Source organism: Nannospalax galili, unplaced genomic scaffold, assembly GCF_000622305.1.
Source record: "Nannospalax galili isolate Female #2095 unplaced genomic scaffold, S.galili_v1.0 scaffold1005, whole genome shotgun sequence".
NCBI lineage: Eukaryota > Metazoa > Chordata > Mammalia > Rodentia > Spalacidae > Nannospalax > Nannospalax galili.
The window spans coordinates 592371-605933 of NW_008353008.1; the positions used below are offsets into that span (position 1 = coordinate 592371).

At 40.0% G+C, this 13563-nt stretch overlaps 1 non-coding gene across 1 annotated transcript; it reads left to right on the forward strand.

Moving 5' to 3' along the window:
- The first annotated feature begins 6054 nt into the window (after window positions 1-6054).
- LOC115067183 lies at window positions 6055-6156 on the forward strand. The gene has a single exon (XR_003846620.1). It is a non-coding gene; the product is annotated as a U6 spliceosomal RNA (small nuclear RNA).
- Window positions 6157-13563: the final 7407 nt, after the last annotated feature.

Consider the following 13563-nt stretch of genomic DNA (forward strand, 5'->3'; position numbering starts at 1 on the left):
TTCACATTCTTGGTGTAGCTGTGCATTTCCACAGTTATATTTTCATTGAGTTTCTTTCCATAACCCCTTGGGTATAGTCCAGCACAGGCTGGAGAGATGGCTCAGTTTTTAAGAGCACTGACTGCTCTTGCAGAGGACTGGGGTTCGCTTCTCAGTACCCACATGGCAGCTACCAACTGTCCATAACAGGGGATCTCCAGTTCCAGGGGATCTGACACCTTCTTCTGACCTCTATGGACATGCATGACACAGGGGCACCTATCTACATGCAACCAAAACACTCATACACATAAAATAAAAATAATAAATGAAATTGTAAAAATGTTTTTTAAAAGAGCACATGAAATTGGGAGGGAAAAGTTGTGGGGGGATAAGGGAGGAATTGGAAGGGGAGGTAATTGGGGGTAGATATTATCAAAACACATTATATATGTGTGAAATTTTCAAACAATAAAAACTTTTTTTAAAAAAGGGGGGTCAGTGTAATGAAAGAAACTTTGTGGTTGGAAGTCAAATGCCAGTCCTGGTACTTATGGACTGGACAACAGTGGGATGGCTGAGTCTCAGTTTCTTCATCTATTAAATGGGAAGAGTACTTTATACTTTTATTAAGTATTAAATACTTTTAAATACTTGTTAAATACTTTTATTAAGTATTAAATAACATTTGTAAAACTCAGACCTTAGTATGTATTACAGAGCAAATCTGCAAAAAAAATGTTTGTTCCCTACTTTTATCTCTTTTTCTTTAAGGAGAAAAACATTCCTATGCTGCATGTAAGAAAGAAGTATTAATTTAACAAAAGGAATATGTAGACCTGTATTTCACAGATTTAAATGTGCGTAGAAATACCTGGCTTATTGTTTAAATGCAGGCTCTAATTCTGTAGGCCTAGGATTATGCCCAAGATTAAGCGGTAACATACTTCCAGGTAATGCTGGCACGTGGGGCGGGGGGGATCAATAACCACACTTTAAGCAACAGGGTCAAATTAACGGCAGCAGCGTGCTCTCTACATCAGAAGGTCTTTAGTTAGCATGAGTTAGCATTAGAGCCTGAGTGAACAGGCCCACCTGCTTCCAGGAAGGATACAAAGTGTAGGACTTATTCTTTGGTTTCATTTACACTTCTTGACTCAGAAATAAGGAGCATAGTTCTACTGTAGAAAAATCTAGTAAGAATGATTCTTAACATGGCAAGTTTGATAACCATTCAAGGCTCTCTAAGGAATGCCAGGAAAAATTAAAGATAAATAAGGCCAACCCAAAAAAATGCATGTTACAAGGAAAAACAAAGATTCTCTTACTTGTCAATAAGTATGGGGATAATGGAAGTCAAGAAGTCATGCTAAATGTGCAATAGAGGCAATAAGGATTTTTAATTGTGGGCAAGTATACCTAACTTAAAGCTTAACATTTTAATCTTTTTTAAAAAATATTTTATTTATTATTTTAATTTTATGTGTATGCGTGTATTGCCTGCATGTAGGTAAGTGCACCTGTGTCATTCAATGCCTGCAAAGGACAGAAGAGTCTGTTGGATCCCCTGGAACTGGAGTTTTGGACAGTTGTTAGCTGCCATGTGGGTGCTGGGATTTGAACCTGGGTCTTCTGCAAGAACAATCAATGTTCTTAACCGCTGAGCCATCTCTCTAGCCCCAATATTTTAATCTTTTATATGTGTATGAGTCAGTGGCATTAAGTACAGCCCCATTGTTGTCCAACCAGTACCACTGTTTCCAGAACTTGATCATTTCTCCAACAGAAATTCTATCCACTATATAATAATTCCCTGTTGCCCTCTCCCTCCCGCCATGCTAATCACTTCTCTGCCTTCTGCCTCTATGGATTTTCTTTTTCCAGGTTTCTCGTGTAAGTAAAATCAAATGCTATTTGTCTCTTTGTGTTTGACTTACTTCATTTAGTACAATGCTTTCAAGGTTCATCCACATTATCACAGATACACAAATTTCATTCTTCTATAGGCCAAATAATATTCTATCACATGTACGTTCTGCATTCTGTTTATCTATTCATGTGTTGATGTGAATTTGGGCATAGTTTATTTTCCCCCTTCTGAGAAATGTTGAGATTCTGGTAAACTTCCTCTGCTTGCCCTTGGCTTCCTCGACTCCTCCAGTCCAGGGATACTGATGGGTCACAGAGGTAAGTTCTCAGCCATCCATTCCTTTCTCTCTTCAGTCCTCAAAAATCTTGTTCGGTTCTTCAATACCAGCTGTCACACTATGAAGACTGCATTAATTTTTCCTCATGCTGTGATAAAATACCCTGGCAAAAATAACTTAAGGGAGAAAAGGTTTATTTTGACTCACAGTTCAAGGTATAGTCCATCAACGTGAGAAAATCAAGACAGAAGCTTGAAGCAACTGGTCACATGGCATCCATAGTCAGTAATCAGAAAGATAAATGAAGGCTGGTGCTCAGCTCACTTTCTCTGTTTTATACAATCCAGGATCCCAGCCAGGGAAAGATGCCACTCACATTGGGAAGATCTCTCAACTCAACTAACAAAATCAAGATAATGCCCCAAACACACTCCCAGAGGCCCATCGCCCAGGTGATTCTAGAATCTCTCAAGCTGACAATTAACATTTACCATCACAAACACCTAAAGTGTAACTAGGACCTGCCCCTGGCCCCGATGCCTAACTTCAGTTACCCACTGGACGTTTAATTTTAGATGTCTTGTGATCTTTGCCATTAATAGCCACAATAAATAATTTAGTCTCCAAGCTCCTTCTCCCTGAAGATTTTTCTATCCATGTTATGTCATTGCAATTTAATGGTACCAAGATTTGACATTCACCCTCATCACCCTTCCTTCTCATCTCACAGATTTGGGAAGCTGTGTGGAGTTTCTAGGCTCTGAGTGTTCCACTCCCCAGGAACCTCCATGTGCTTGGCTGCGGGGAAGCTCTGTGAACCCTGTCCCTGGATTTTTATAAAAGCTTCAGGGCATTGGTGTGATTGATCAAATCACTGATCGTTGGTGATGAATTAACTCTTTTCCTCCTTGGAGTTAGGTAATGGGGCCAAAAGTATCAGCCCTCTAATCCTGTTTTGGTTTTTCCTAGTGATCAGCTTCCACCCTAAGTGACTGGGGTGCTGCCATCCATCAGCCAACTCAGGTTACTAAAAGATGCACATCACTTGTATATTCTAAGTATATGCCAAGAAATGCAAAGGAAGATCAAATATCCTATCAATATATTTACAAGCAGATCATAGAAGACTCAACATGCTAGATTAAGGAGCGTGAATTGTAATTTAGAAGCAAAAAAGAAAAATTAAAGCTGCTACAGTAGGATACTGACAAAAATAATGGTGCACAGGAGAAACTAAGCCCAGACAGACATGGAGCTAAACGTAGGTAGATAACATAGGCAGTGTTTCCATATTAAAAGACCTCCATGATCATGTTAGAGGAAGGAGTGAAGGACACAATAATTTCAGGGGCACTGAAGTAAAAGATCGATGTCATTAGTGGATGATCACAATGGGGAGCTGTGAGATACATCTCTTCCTCTGTGCCCCTTGTAATATCCTTTATAATAAACCAGTAAACACATTTCCCTGAATTCTCTGAACCCCTCTAAGCAAACTGACTGAATCTGAGGAGTGGTTATAAAAGCTCCAAATTATAGGTGGTCAGGTGAAATAATCTGAGGCTTGCAAAGGCACCAGAAAAAGGAGCAGTCTTAGAACAGAGCCTTCATTCTGCAGGACTGACGCCATCTCCAGGTCAATGGGCTCTCACTGAATTGGGTTAGCTGAAGCCTGGCTGGTGCCACTACTACAGGTCTGTTTGCTTGATGGGTAAGCACTCTCAATTCACCCACTGTCAAAGTGTGCTGCTGAGGGAAGCATGAGAGAAATAGAGATTAGCTCTATCTGTATCCTCTCTGACTTGCTGTCACAACTATTTATAAAAAAGGAGAACTTGCCCGGCATGGTGGCGCAGGCCTTTAATCCCAGCACTTGGGAGGCAGAAGCAGGCGGATCTTTGTGAGTTCAAGGCCAGCCTGGTCTACATAGTAAGGTTAGGCTCAGTTTGAATCAGAGACCTACCACATAAAGGGACCCATGACGTTGTTCCAAGTTCACAAAAATGCATTGTCCTGCCCTCTAGGTGGGCCACAGTCTATAAACTTCTGCCTCCTGAGGCATCCTGAAATGGCCCTTGAAGGTCCAACGTCTGCTGGATTCTTGCCATGTCAGAGTAACAACCAGCTTAAGTTCGTTTATTTGTATATCTGCCTTTTGGAATCTATAATATGGCAATCATATTAAAATATCAGATACTGATGACCCATGCACACAGTATTGATCCCAATATTTTGCTTTATTGTTTCTTTCATCAATTGTTGGTATGAATAAATAATAGGCCCTACTGAGTAACACAAGTCAGAAAAACACTGGTAATGACATTTGTTAACTCATATTCTTTTCTTTTTACTAACATGTTTTGTGCATTATTCTAACTAAAAGTTGACATTTATGACAGAAAATAAACACTGAAATTTTTGCCAGGTGTGGTGGCACACACCTTTAATCTCAAAACTCAGGAGGCAGAGTCAAATGGATCTCTGTGAGATCCAGGTTAGCCTGGTCCACAAAATAAGTTCCAGACCAGGCCAGCTGGGGCTTCTGGGAGACCCTGTCTCAAAAAACAAACAAATTCCTGAAATTTAGCATAAATACAAAGAAATCCAAGAGAATGGGGAAAATATAATAAGGTTAGGAACTTTAAGTTGAAATAATTTTTTAAAGTAAAAGAAAAGAACATGGAAGTGTCCTCACATAATGTAAGAGAAAATTTCTATAATCTAAAAACATCTTTTGAAAAGCAGTTAGTTAAGGATTTTTTTTTTTTTTTTTTTTTTGTTTTTGTTGAGACGGGTCCTCCTTGAACCCCCAGCTGCCCTGAAACTCACTATGAAGACGAGCCTGGCTTGGACCACACAGAAACCCCCCTGCCTCTGCCTCCCAAGTGCTGGGACTACAGGCGTGCGGCACCACGCCCGGCTTATTCGTTTATTTTAAAATTACATTTATTTTTTCTATGTGTGTGTGTGTGTGTGTGTGTGTGTGTGTGTGTGTGTAAACTTGTGTGTGAACTTGTGCCATGAAGTGCATGTGGAGACCAGGGCACAAGCCGCAGGAATCAGTTCTCTCCTTCCACGATATGGTTCTCAGGGATCAAAGTCGGGTCATCCGGCTTTCCAGTAGGCGCCATTACTCACTAAGCCATCCCTTCAGTCCAGCACCTAATTTTCATTTTTATGGCTTTATTGAGATTCATTTACATAACCATAAACTCGCCCATATAAAGTGTGCAGTTAAATGGTTTTTAGTATATTCACAGGGTTGAGGAGCCATCACCAGAATCTGGACCTTTTCATCCACTCCAAACGAAAAGCCACTAGCTCCTGGCAACCCCTAATCTCCTTTGTGTCTCCACAGATTTTCCTTTTCAGTCATCTCATCTACCCAGAGGCAGAGACTATGGGAACCTTTGTGAGTCGGTCTTTTCAGTTAACGTGTTTTTAAAGCTCGCTATGCTGTAGCACGTATGATCACTACGTTCCTGTTCACCGATGCACAAGACTCCATTGAATGGATAAGTCACATATTGCCAATCAGTTCACCGGCATTTGAGTTGTTCCTACCTCTTGGAAATAGTAAGAAATGCTGCTACATGTGCGTCAGCGTGGTCATAGCTTTTCTTTTCTCTTGGATACATACCTAGGAGTGCAAGGACTGGCTCATGGTAACTCGTATTTGACATTTTAAGGAACTGCCAAACCATTTGACAAATGATGACTGCACCATTTTATATTCCTGCTGGCAATACAAGAGAATTCAGTCCAATCTTTGCCACCTCTTGTTATTGTCTATCATTTTTTATTTTAGCAGCCCCAGAAAGTATACAGAAGAATTTTCAGTGTAGAATTGGAGTCTCATGTCCTAAGTCTCAGCAAGACAGGAGTCAAATCCACAGAAATGTGTTGTTTTCAAGACATATATGGGTGAGTGCTCGCTTTAGTAGCACATTCGCTAAAGTTGGAACAATACAGAGAAGATTAGCATGGCTCCTGCCCAAGGATGACAGACACACAAATTTGTGAAATGTTTAAAAAAAAGAAAAAGAAATGTGTAGGTGGAAGGCTACCTACTTATCGCTTGCTTATTAGAAAGGTGTAGAGCTAGATATAGAAGCAGGGAAGATATTTTTTGTTATATACTCACTTATTGGTAAAGGGTGTACTCTATATGTATTACCTTAATAAACTATGAAACAAAAATATTAAAAATCAAAACGAGAATCTCCATTTCTTTTTATTTCAGTTCTTCTGTTAACCTTTAGGATTTAGGTTAAAGGATTTTGGTGCATAAAAACATACATAAACATATATGTATATAACAGTGGTATTAATCAATACATTTATATTATACACATAGAGAAACATTTAAATATTAGGAAGGTCTGCTGATACTTTTCTAACTTATATAAAGCCCTGGGCTCTATCATGAGAACTATATAAACCAGGGGTGGTGGTACATACCTGTAATCTCAGCACTTGGGAGGTAGAGGCAGAGGATCAGGAGTTCAAGGTCAACAACTTGGCTACATAGCAAGTTCAAGGCCAGCCTGGTTACAGCCTGTGGTACATATCTGTAATCTCAGCACTTGGGAGGTAGAGGCAGAGGATCAGGAATTCAAGGTAAACAACTTGGCTACATAGCAAGTTCAAGGCCAGCCTGGGTTACAGGAGACCCTGCCTCAAAAATAAATACATAAATAAATAAATAAATAAATAAACAAACAAACAAATAAAAAGTTTAAACTAATGAAAAGTTCTAGCAAGGTTGAATTCAGCCAGATAAATTTGGCCGGTGTGAGTGGTCTGTGCTGAGTGTTATCCTGTGGCCAATGATTTGCTGAGATGTTTGCATAAAGGATATACTATCAGTATTTTCAGATCAGTTGCCTGGAAGAATGTTTTTGTGTATGTGATTAAAATGGGATTGGGACTGGGTGTGTCACATCCTCCTCATAAGCCCTGAACACAGTTTAATAAATAGGAAAGGTTTATCATCTGATAAGCACTAAGTTCTGCCATTTAATAGACTTGCTGGCATGTTTCTGGGGCAGATTTTTTTTGATATGGTGTGACAATCTATATAAAATCATTCATACTTGTTTGACAGTTCACAGACCTCTATTGAGTCATTCCTCCAACACAAGGAACACAATACACAATAGATTTACATAACTTCAAACACTTAATGGCAATACTCACATGGATTAAATGCAGGTCTTACAACGGATGAAATGTGCATTTTTAAGTGAAAGTTAATGCTGCTTCTATATTCTTTCTTGTTTGTGTATATGTGCAGTGTGTGGTGTGTGTGTGCATGGGGTAGGGGATGCATGCAGAGGTTAGAGGAGGACATCAGGTGTCCCACTCTATCATTCTCTGCCTTATTTACCTGCGACAAGGTCTCTCAGTAAACTTGAACCTTGCCATTTTGACTAAACTGACTGGCTAGCAAACCCCACCCATATGCTGTCTATACCCTGCACAACACTGGGTGATTGGTGTGATGGCTAGTTTTTCACATGGAAGCTAGAAATCCAAATTCAGGTCCTCATGCTTAGGCAGCAAGCATGCTTACCCACTGAGCCATGTCCCCAGCACCTGCTTCTATATATTTGCATACACCCATGTATAAAATATTTACATACATCCAGATGGTATTAGGATATGTAAGAAACAGGACAGATATGACTATTGTTCATAAATTGATTTTGTAAGGACTATGTTTTATTCCTCTACAGTTTAAGCAAAACAGTCAGGTGATTCTTATGTTTTCTTTTTTTTTCAGCATCACCCAGGTAAAGAAGTAGGGAAAATAGAACAGTTCAATTTTTACAACTAGTCAACTATACACTGCCTGCAAAAGTTATGTTAGAAAATGAAGAATTGATAATAATATCCCAGGAAAAAGAGTCTAACTCAGGAGTGACAAAACTTCACCAAGTTATAAAAAGGAGTTTCTCCAGACTCTTCTGCAGTACCACAACTCTGCATTATGAAAGTCAATCAAGGGGCTGAAGAGATGGCTCAGTGGTTAAGAACACTGACTATTCTTGCAGAAGACCTGGGTTTGAATCCCAGCACCCACACGGCAGCTAACAACAGTCCATAACTACAGTTCCAGGGGGTCTGACAGACTCTTCTCTCCTCCTCAGGCATTGCACGACATGGGTGCACTTACCTACATGCAGGCAATACACACACATAAAAAACTTAAATAATAAATAAAATATTTTTTTAAAAAAAGAAAGTCAATCAAAAGGAAGCCAGCAAGAGCGAGGAGCACTCTGTGAGGGCTTTGGCTATGTGTTTGGGGTAGAAGAATGGGAGAGTCCCTGATCTCAAACAGATAACACAGAATGCAAATTCCAGAGACAAGACTCTACAACCAGCCATGTGCCTTTGCATGCCCCAGTTTTGCACAGCTTCAGCCCTTTGGAATGAAGAATACAAATTAACTAATCATCATAGCAAAAATCTGTAGAGGTAGCACCCTCTTTATGCCAATTCAACTGGTTCTAGGATATGGTGTATAATGGTGTATAACCTGACATGTTACTAACCACACTAAGGAGCTGACAGTGTATTTATAAATACACTGGAGATGAAACATATGCTCCTCTGGGCAGAGCTTCAGATAAGTCAGGAAGACAATTCAATCCAATAAACCACTGATTCTTACTATATATGTTTTAGGAGTTCAAAGAGGAATAGTCCCTAAACATTCCTCTAATATATATTTTAAAATACTTTATTTATTATTTTATGTGTATGAGTGCAGTGCCTGCACCCATGTCATGCAATGCCCGTGGAAGACGGAGGATGCTGTCGGATCTCCTGGAACTGGAGTTAGGACAGTTGTTAGCTGCCGTGTGGGTGCTAGGATTCGAACCTGGGTTTTCTGCAAGAACAGTCAGTGTTCTTAACTGCTAAGCCATCTCTCCAGCCCCAACATTCCTTTAATATATTTTAAAAATCAAAAAGGAAGAAGCCAGGCATGTTGGCGCAGGCCTTTAATTTCAGCACTCAGGAGGCAGAATCAGGCAGATCTCTGTGAGACTGAGGCCAGCCTATTCTACATGTCAAATTCCAGACCAGCTGGGGCTACAGAGAGGTCCCACCTCAACACACACACACACACACACACACACACACACGTGCACACATGTGTGCGCAGGTACCCATGCATGTGCAGAAGCTGGGTATGGTGGTATATGCCTGCAATTTTAGAACTTGGGAGGCAGAGGCAGGAAGATTGCTGCAGGTTCGAGCTATTCTGATCTACATTCCAGATCAGCCAGGAATAACAGATAGTGAGACCCATCTCAAAAACATAAAGAAAATCAAACCATACCTCAGCTTTAAAAAACATGCTTAGCTTTAAATTTTCTCCATGGCTGAGCAACTAACAGGATATTTCAGAGAGGAGAGAAGAAGCAGGACCAAAGAGACAGAGTCAAAATCTAAATGCACAGTGAGTGCACACACTTTCCTCTAAAAAGTAACCCCACTGTGCTAGAACTATGCCAACCATGGCCATCATCAGAAGATGCTGTGAGTGCTATTTTAAACATACATTTTCCTCCTTGCTTAGCTTATAGGACTTTGACTATTTTGACTTTTTCTTACTGACTTCATTTCTTATTAACTCAGTATGTCAGATGCCAGGGTGCAGCTTAACTTAGTTCATCTCATCCCATTCAGAGGAAAATTCAGGCTTTGGAAAGACAGAAAGATTATGTAATTTGGATTTGGGGGGTTATTTCAAATAAAATAGCACAAAATCACAAATATAAACTTAGTTAAAAATTAGAATGAGGGCTGGGTGGGTAAAAGCACTTGCTCCACAAACATGAGGATCTGGATTTAAATCCTGAGCACCTCTGTAAAAATCTAGGCATGGTGGCACAGACCTGTGACCCTAGTGGAGAGGTGAAGAGATAAGAGAATCGCTGGGCCTTGCTGACTGCCAACCTAGCCCAAGTCCAGTGAGAAACTCTGTCACAAAAGGAATAGGACGGAGACGTGTCAGAGCAGGACTCCTGACATCCTCCTCTAGCACACACACACCTGTACACAGGTGCACATATGCCACACATACCTACACCTTTCTCACACACATACACACACAAAATTAAAAACTTAGAATAATACTACAAATCATAATAAATTAGAAAAAAATATACTGACAAATTCCACAAAGATTATAAACTGGGAAAATCACATAGTATTTTTTAGTAACAGTCTAACAAGTCTTATAATACTTTTCTTCTACAATTTTTGTTGCAGTATTCTTTGGTAGCTTCTTATGCAAAGCTATTTTGTAACGTTTGCTAGATGAGACTGGAAAACACTTCAGTCTTACATTATTGTTAACCAAACTTTATTTTTCATATTAATGTTTAGGATGAATCATATCAATCTCATATATTTGCTGTTTCTGGTACTGCTATGGGCTTGTACCCTATCAAAAGATTCTGACCAATTCTATTTCCCCAAATTCCCATCACAAAAGAAACAAATATACATGGATTTGTGGATGATTGCTGATGCTGAGTCACTCTGTAGTTAGAGGAGGAAAGTACAGTTATACCCAGTCTTCAGTGCAATTGAATTATCTGTTTGTAGATGCCTACACATCTGGCAATCTGGAGACTCTTTCATAGACTAGCTTGAGACATTTCTCAACCCCTTTACCTATGTAGTCTTTGTAAGAGTTAGAATAGGAAATAATCATAATCATAATCAAAATCATAACATCTGAATGTTGACTTTGAACCCTTATATCATGGGCCTGGGTGGCTCAGCCCTGGGTGGCTCACTCTGGCATGGCCCTGGGTAGTAGATACTTGGAAGTTATTCTTTCATCAGAAAATATAGTTACAGCTTAACCAATGCTGTAGTTTGTAGTCACAGAAATGACTACAAACCATATAAATATAGTTGGCCCTACATGCCTGCAAGTTCTACATCTTTCATTCAGCAAACCAAGGATGGAAAATATTTTTAATGTCTGTGTATTGAACATACACAATAGTGCATACAGACTCTTTTCCTTTAACAATATAATATAATAATGATTTATACAACACTGACAATGTCTTTGGTATAAGTAATCTAGAGATTTAAAGTATGTAGGAGGATGTACAAAGATCATGTGCAAATACTAAATCATTTTATATTAGGGACTTGGGCATCAGAGGTCCTGGACCTGATATGGCTCCTAAGGGTAAGGACTTTCTCAGAGTCTTTGAAGATCTTTAGGAAAAGGAGAACTTGAGTTTTCTGCATCCCTAGCTTCCACCAACCTGCTCTTGATCTCAGCTGATGCCACTTACAGAATGCCTTCCATGTAAACAACACAGGGAGGGACAAGCACTGACTCCACAAGACCACACACACCACGTGACCTAAAAGGATTCAACCTGCCTCTACAGAAGGAGAAACTCACTTTCAACTAACAGCAAATAAATTTTGCAACTGAGTCTTCAGGAATCTTCAATAAAATAGCATTGGGCTAATGAACGATGCTTACCTAGGTGAGATAAAAGGGAACAAATACTAACAGAAATTAAATCAAGACTCCATTAATCAGCAAGAGTGATTTGTAGGTCAGCTTGCCAGCCCTAAAAAGCATGGGCCCAGGGCTGCTGCCACCAGTATCTGGCCAGCCAGGTAGGTATGACATGAAGGAAGAGACCTTAAAAGGGGAAATGGAAAACATCAAAGACCAACTGAGCTATCTCAACAGTTTTCAGGACACAGTCTTACCCAGGCACCACAAAATAAATCTAAATGGAGAATTTTAAGTCAGTCCATCAAGTCAAATTTATACAACTAGAATTTTTTGTTTTTATTGAATTTTTGTATATTTCTTACAGAACATCTCAATCAATCTTTATATGTTTATATCCCCATACCCACTGGCACCCTCCTATACCCCTGCAACTGAAGCTCATATACTCTCATCCCTGTTAAGGCCCACTGTGTCAAATCAGTGTCCCCAGACGTTCCCCAGTACAAGTTCATCCACTGAGGTCTAATCTATCTAGAGTCCTTTGTTTTAGGAAGATAAGCTCTCCTTCACCTAGCAGCAATCAGTTGCCAATATTTCTTCAGATAAGATTGGGGTCTACTGTTCATTTTCCCAATTATAAGCTGTTTTGTTTTTTTTTTTTAACATGGACACCTAAGTTTCCATGGGACTTCTGTATGCTGACACCATTGCCATAGAATCATATTAGCAGGTTCCCAGGAGCTTGTAGGACTCTGTTTCCATATGATGGTGCACCTCCTCCCTGGCTTTTACAATCTTTCTGCCCCCCTCTTCGGAGATGGTCCCTGAGCCTCGGGTGTGTGAAGTTTAATAAAGGAGCCCTGTCCAAGGATCAGCATTCAGCAGACTCTTGATATCTACACTTTGGCCATTTGTGACCTTTTGTGTTCCTGGCCCTCAGCTGCATGAGGGATCTTCATTAATGAGAACTGGGAGATTCATTAGTGCCCTCTTCTTTATCCATGTTCTGTGTTCCTTGAGCTATAGGTTATAGAGTTTGCATTATAGATGTGTCACTTAGGCCTGGGCAATTCATAGACAATGTGTGTGACTAGTTGTGGTACTTGGAATAGTCTCCAGCTGGTGCAAAATGAACTTCTTTGATGAGTGGTGACTGGGGTATTTGTCTGTAAATATAAGGATACATATTTTGTACATAGTAAGAAATCACATTAGTCTAGGGATGTGACAATCTTGTGGTTTTCTCTAAGATCTATGACCTCTCCAGTAAGGTGTATTTGATTATGTTTACAGTACCACCCTTGAGTTTCCTCCCACTGAGTGGGCTTTTAGTCCAATTAGGTAGCTGTTGATTCCCTCCAAGATAAAAGTGCCACTACTGCACCAATGTCATATGTTGTGCTGGCCATTGATGTGGTTATTTGGTCTTGAAACTGGTGTTGGACCATAGATTGATGGTTTCCCTTGGCACCTTCATAGCACTCTCCAAAGCTATGAGAGCTAGCCTTCGGTGGAAGTGGTTTCAGGTCAGTTGCAGCTCTATTGCTTCTTCTGTGCTTCTGTGTCCAAAGAATGTTCTGTCTTCAGCAGAACATACTGAGTAATTTTGGGAGTCTCTTGGACCACCCTGGCCAACAACTCAAAGGAAGGTATCTCCTGTCTGGCACCTTATTGTATAGCCTTTAGCTATACACATGGACTCATAGAGGTAATGTATGTGTAATTTGTCATTAAGTTGTTGGACTAATATGATTCACTCCCTTAAAAAAAAACTAGCTAGGCCTTATTTATCTCTCTCTCTCTCTCTCTCTCTCTCTCACTGTCTGACCCTTCTACAATGGTTTCCCCCTTTAAAGTGTCTCCATTTTCCCCATTTCTCCCTTGATAATACCAGTCTTCTATGGTCCCACCTCTCTTGAGCTC